Raw genomic sequence first — 7462 nt, 5'->3', positions numbered from 1 at the left:
TATAAATTAGTATATAACTATATATATATATATATATATATATATATCGTAGTATATTTTATTTAAAGTAGTATATATATATTGAATGGTACGTATATATGTGTATATATCTTCTATAGACGTATATATTTAACGTATACATGTGTATATGCTTTAAAAATTATTACATATATCATTATATTGTAGTATATATCTAGTAGTATGTTTTATTTAGAGTAATATATATATTTAACTAACGTATAGTCGTATACACGATTACATGTGTAATTGTGTATACGTGTATATATTTTTTTAATTCTAATATAGTATATATTATATATAGTGTATATCTATTATTTAACGTATTTAAAATGTGTATATATATATATAGTGTATATTGGAGAAAAAACTTTTTTTTTATTTTTTAGCGGTTTTAACTGGATTTTTAACCGTGTTTGACCGGGTTTAGGTGGGTTGGATCAGGTTGTTTTTAAATTTTTTACTGTTGGGTCCGAAACTGGACCGACCCGTTTAACTTGGCCCGGATTCGAACCGGTCCACAACTCGAATAAAAATCACGGATCGGTTTTGGGTTGACCCGACCCAACCCACTTGACACCCATATTCGTGGTTTGAAACCAGAATACATTCCCTTTGTGACATCAATTCAAGGATGGGCTAAACAACCATTCCTGGAGGAATTTGAGAATTTGTTATCATCACAGGAGTTACTAGCCAAACAATTAGTTGGTGAATTTGTCAAAGAAAGGGAAGGAAATGCTCTTGTAGCTGACAAGAGAAACGTTAAAGGAAAATCAAGAGATATGCTTCACTCTCGATTCACAGGTGGTTCAAGATCACTTGGAAAGAAGGAAAAGTCTTTTAACAATTATAAAAAGCCTCTCAGTTATTATCAGTGCGGCAAAGTAGGACATATAAGAAGATATTGCCGAGCCACGGAGAGCAACATGGTTCATACTGAAAAAGTTGTTGAACAAGAAGAAGGTTGGAAAAGATGCTTAGAAGCTGAGAGTCGAGCAATAAATGCCTTGACTTTTATAAATTTGGAAAGAGATTGTATCGGATGTAATACAATATATCATATAGAGAAGAAAGACACAGATAAGAAGCAAGAGGGTACTAAAGATGTTCAGATTGAAGACGTAGTAGCTGCTATCGAGGAAATCAAAGAAGAAAATCCTAAAATTGGCCATAAAAGTATGAATGTGAAAGATGTTGAAGTGGATTCAGAGGAGACAGTGTCTAAAAATCAATATGCCAGTGATAACATTATCGGACAAACTATTAAGGGAGATGTAGTAGAAGTTGAAGTCTCTAGCCAATCATCCATTGCATCAACTTCAATCATTGGCTCAGAGGAAATATTGAAAGTTGATGAAAAAGATAACGATCCAACGAATGATGAAGTTGAAAGAGAAGTCCCAATTTTAGATGAAGAGACATACAATATGATTGAAGAGCTAGAGATAAAATCTAGAGGTGAATCTTATTATGGTGCTAAGGCTTCACAGAAAATTGATGATCAAATCATCATAGAATCAAATGAAGAGGCTGATACAGATGAAATTTCCTTGTGTTGTGAAGTTGCTTCAGAAAGAGTAAGTTCTAAAATCTTGAATGCTAGAGCTCCAAATTTTTCCATTACATGTGTTTCTCTAGATAATAAAGTTGTGGAGAAGTTTGGAGAAAGGGGGAGCTCGAGAACTCAACATCATAAAACACAGCAAGGATAAATCAATGACGAAAAATCTTTATCATTGGAAGGAGAAAAAGGAATTAGGATAAAAACTTCTAAGTGTTTCACCAAGGCATGGTTCAAAGCTTCATTTGAGTTCTTCTGCAATGAGCTTGGGGTAATTTTAAAAAAATCACTTTAAGGGGGAGTGTGGAAAAATCTAAAAATGATTTTTTTGGAAAAGTATATATTTATCTAGAATGTCCTAGTATAGATATTTAGATAATTATCTTGAAGAAATAATCTAGATATTCTAGAACATTGTAGTGGATAAAGATTGCTAGATTATTCTTGTAGATGTATCTAGAAGAATATCTAGAACCATCCAAAGACTAGTATAAATAGGGATAGGTCTTGTACATTTGTAACCATCCAAAAATAAATCCAATACAAATTATATAAAGTAGTCTTCTTCTATACCTAAGCTCTCTTATTCAACATCTTCCTTTTGCTTTCATAGTTTCCTCTTCTTTAGTTGAATCTTCCGATCTTAGGTAGCGATCTTGGGCTAGCAAAAGGTCTCTCCAACTACACCTTTATTCTACTATTCTCTACACTCTGGACCTCATATACAAATTTAACCGTATTGATTTCAGGGTAAAGAATACCATAACACGTTGCAACTTCTAAGTAAATCTACAAAACCAATTTAATTTGGTGGGTTATTGGTTAAACTCGAGCAGCAAACACCTTGAATTCTACTTTCTATTTAATATGAATGATATCTTACAGTTGTTATCTTTTTACATCATAGTCAAATAGAGAAAGGGGAAATACTTAATTACATTTTTAAAAGCAATACTATGTTTTGAGTTTTGATTTTCTAATTAGTACCTTCTTCGGTGGACAAGTACTTTTGAATTTTGTTGAAACTGAAAATGATCCAAAGTAAATTATCTATAAGTTTCTGCATTTTTATTTATTTGAGAGAAATAAAGAGAGAATGGCGACTTCAAATGGCATTGAACTTGATAAGCCTCATGCAGTTTGCGTACCCTACCCTACCTAAGGCCACATTAACCCAATGCTAAATTTGGCAAAAATCCTGCATCACAAAGGCTTTCACATAACTTTTGTAAACACTGAGTACAATCATAGGCCTCTTTAAGTATTGAGGCCCTGATCACCTCAATAACTTGCCATCATGTTGTTTCGAGGCCATTCCTTATGGCCTGCCACCATTTGATGTTGATGCCACCCAAGACATTGTTGCTTTATGTGAATCCATAGACACCACTTGTTTGGGTCCTTTGAAGTATTTACTTGCCAAACTCAATGATACTACTTCATCCAAGGTGCCACCCATCTCGTGCATTGTTTTCGATGGTTCAATGAGCTTCACTTTAGCTGCTGCCCAAGAATTGGGTATCCCTCAAGTTTTCTTTTGGACCTTTGCTGCTTGTGGTACTTTACGTTTGATGAATTACAGTAACCTCGTCGATAAAGGATATATTCAACTTAAAGGTATAGATGCTTTAATTTCCATTTTTTTTTAAATGTTCAGCCTCAATTTTATTTTCTTGAAGTATTTGTCTCATTAAGATGTTAACATAATGTACTTCGTCCTCTTGGAGAATTGCAGATGAAAGTTATTTGACAAATGGGTATTTACAGACGAATTTGGATTGGATACCCGACATGAAATACATATGCTTAAGGGATCTTCCAAGTTTCCTTAGAACTGCAAATCCCTATGATTACATGAGTAAAGTAGTTTTGCAAGATACAGAGAGATCAATACATACTTGTGCTATTGTTTTCAATACATTTGAGCCATTAGAGAAGGAAGTTCTTGATTCACTTAAAATATTTCTTCCTCCGATATATGTAATTGGACCATTGCATTTGCTTATGAAACATGTTGACGATAAGAAATTGGTGGATTTGGGATCCAATCTTTGGAAAGAAGAACCAAAGTATCTAGAATGGTTGGGTTCCAAGAAACCAAATTCTGTTGTTTATGTTAATTTCGAAAGCATCACTATTATGAATCTGAAGTAATTTATCGAATTTCCTGGGGACTTGCCAATAGCCAGTTGGATTTTCTGTGGAATATAAGGCCTAATATTGTATTGGGAGAACAAGGAATTCCTCCACCAGAACTTGTGAAGAAAACTAAAGAAAGAGGGATGCTAGCAAGTTGGAGCTAACAAGAACAAGTTTTTATCCACCATGCAATTGGAGGATTCTTAGCTCACGGTAGATGGAATTCATCCCTTGAACGTATTAGCAGTGGGGTGTCAATGATTTGATGGCCATTCTTCACAGAGCAGATGACTAACTGTTGGTTTTGTTACACTAAGTTGGGCATTGGAATAGAGATTAACAATAATGTGAAGAGGGACAAAGTTGAAGCCCTTGTAAGAGAGCTGATGACCGGGGTGAAAGGTAAAAAAATGAAGAAAAGGGTCTTGAAATGGAATAAATTGGCCGAAGAAGCTACAAAAAAACCAATAGGATTATCTTACATGAACATAGACAAACTGATCAATGAAATCCTCCTCTCTCCTCAACACTAGGCTTACTAATTAATAGGCAGCTGAGTTTTATTCTGTTGTGAAATCAGATACATAATGCTTGTTTTCCTTCTTTCAGTATATTGTGTTATTACAACTAATATGATTCGGATAGAATAAGCAAACCACAAGTAAAAGAAAATAAGAACAACACACAGATTTATGTGAAACCCTTGCGGGAAAAACCACGGGCAGAGGCAAAAGAGGTTGCACTATAATGGAGAGAGAGTACAATGTGGAGAAGGCTGAATTTTTTGAATTCACAAAACAACCCACTAAATGCATTTCTCTAATATGAACATACAAATAAGTCCTAGGCCTAAAAACATAAAGGTTCATACTTTCAAGTCCGGACCAACAAAATTCGGGTCACAACTCTAACAATCTCTACCTTGACACGAATTCTAATTCCGAACTAAAATTCATTTCAAGATAAACTCTCCACCTCTTCCACAAAAGCCCCTAAGGGCACATCTTAACAGTTAACACTAACAAAGTCCAAGCAATGCTCAAACTTGGCACTTGGTAGTGTCTTGGTCATCATAACAACGGGATTATCATGAGTACTAATCTTGCTCACCACAATATCACCACGACCAATAATTTCACGCACAAAATAATACCGAACATCGATGGGCTTTGTACTCTCGTGAAACATCTGATTTTCGTAAGGAAGATACTACTCTGACGTTGCAAAAGATCTTAGTAATCTGTAAGTCTTTGATAAGTTCACCAAACAGACCCTTCAACAAAATAGCTTCCTTGAAAACCTCTGTAATAGCCATATACAATGCCTCAGTAGCTGACAAAGCAACCATAGTTTGTAAGGTAGCTTTCCAACTAATAGCACAACCACCAATGGTGAAAACATAGCTTGTAAGGGATCTCCTTTTATCATGATCTCCTGCAAAATTAGAATCAATATACCTGATTACTCCATCTTTATTTTACCCAAACTGCAAACAAACATCAGCAGATCCATGCAAGTATCTGAGAATCCACTAAACTGCTTTCCAATGTTCTTTGCCAGGATTTTCCATGTATCTGCTAACTGCACTAACGGCATAAGATAAATCTGATCGGGAACACACCATCGCATACATAAGAGACCCGACAACACTAGAGTATGGAACTCGAGACATATAGTCACACTCATCATCTATTTTTAGAGATAAAATGGCCGAGAGTTTAAAGTGAGCTGCAATGGAGTACTTACAGGTTTGGAATCTTGCATATTGAACCTGTGAAACACTTTCTCAATATACCTTTTCTGACTCAAGTATAACTTACAATTCTTTGTATCCCTCAGAATCTCCTTGCCAAGAATCTTCTTTATTTCTCTTAGATCCTTTATATCAAAATCCTTATTGAGCTGGGCTTTGACTTTTATTATCTCTCTCATATCCTTTGCTGCAATCAACATATCATCAATATACAAGAGAAGATACACGAATGAACCATTAGTTACCTCCTTGAAGTAGACACAACTATTATAGTTGCTCCTCTAAAATATATGAGAGGTCATAAAAGAGTCAAACCTCTTATACCACTGACTGGGAGACTGTTTTAAGCCATAAAGAGACTTTTTCTGCAAGCATACATAGTCCTCCTTTCCCGAGACTACAAAACTCTCTGGTTGCTGCATAAAGATATCCTCCTCAAGTTTTCCATGTAAGAATGCAGTTTTGATATCCAACTGCTCAAGCTCAAGATATTGCATGGCCACAATACCAAGCAAGGCTCAAATCGAACTATTATATACAACTGGAGAAAACACATCTGTGAAATCAACACCCGAAACTTGACTATAACCTTTAGCAACTAGTCTTGCTTTGTACCTAGCATCTTCAACTCCCGATGTTCCTTCTTTCTTTTTGAATACCCACTTGTAACGGACAACTTTCTTATCTTTAGGCAATCTCACCAAATCCCATGTGTCATTCTTATTAAGTGATTCCATTTCCTCCTGTATAGCAATCATCCATCGGCCGAAATCATCACAACTAACTGGCTCTGAGTAAGAAGAAGGATCTTCACTGAAATTAATACCTTTTGCTACACTCAATGCAAAAGCAACCAAATCAGCTTCAGCATACTTCTGAGGAGGTCTAATATCTCTTCTAGGCATGTCATTAGCAATAGAATATTGTGGCACCACTGGTGGTGAAGAAGAAATAGTATCACTCTGTATCTCCGGGCTAGGCTGAGAAGTAGGCACTGGTGTAGATCTGCTCCAATCTGTAATTCAACATGGGTGCTTGACTTTTGTTGATTCATGTCACTAAGCTCATCTGGGGGCGAAGCACTAGATTCGGAAGAAGCCCAAAGCATGGCAGTTTCATCAAACACAACATCCCTGCTAATTATAACCTTTCTACTTTCTGGACACCAAAGTTTATATATATATATATATATATAAAGCAAAACTAAAATCAAAAAAAAAAAAAGCCACGTGGCAGCACAAGAATAAGTCTAAGTGATAATTTTAAGACAAAATTAAAAAGTATGTAAGAAAAATCTTGAATTGAAAGATTAATTATTTGAATTTGAAATATATTATCTCTTTTTACAAAAAAAAAAAAATCATTATCTTAATAATTAGAAATCTATAATTGAAGAGTCCTTATAGACTCTTATTATTTCAAAGCTATATCTTATAAAATTTAAATAATATATATATATATATATATATAGTTTATTTACATAATAATAATGATAATGTTATTATTTATTATTTATTATTATTATTGCTATCAATATTAGTACTACTGTTACGTGTTATCACTATAATATTAATATTATTATTAATTATTATTAGTAGTAGTAGTTAAAACAAATTAAATAGTAAGAGTAATTGTGTAGAAGAGTCCTAAAAGACACTTATCTTGTCATAAGCTTATCATTCCTACAAAATATTATAAATATATTTAAATATTAAATAAAATATAATAATAATAATAATCTATATAAATATATAAAAGCGAAACTAAAATCAAGACAAGAAGAAACGTGGCAGCATAATAATAAGTCTAAGTGATAATTTTAAGAAAAAATTAAAAAGTATGTAAGAAAAATTTTGAATTGAAAGATTAATTATTTGAATTTGAAATATATAATATTTATAAAAAAAAAAATCATTATCTTAACAATTAGAAATCCATAATTGAAGAGTCCTCATAGACTCTTACTATTTCAAAGCTATATCTTATAA

General features: G+C 33.6%; 1 pseudogene; it reads left to right on the top strand.

The window, feature by feature from the left end:
* Nucleotides 1–2125: 2125 nt before the first annotated feature.
* Nucleotides 2126–4318, top strand: LOC107869527 (annotated as a pseudogene).
* The last annotated feature ends 3144 nt before the right edge of the window (nt 4319–7462 follow it).

Source organism: Capsicum annuum, chromosome 4, assembly GCF_002878395.1.
Source record: "Capsicum annuum cultivar UCD-10X-F1 chromosome 4, UCD10Xv1.1, whole genome shotgun sequence".
Classification (NCBI taxonomy): Eukaryota; Viridiplantae; Streptophyta; class Magnoliopsida; order Solanales; family Solanaceae; genus Capsicum; species Capsicum annuum.
Note: the sequence above shows the minus strand (reverse complement) of the source record. Positions and strands in the feature narration are given on the sequence as shown.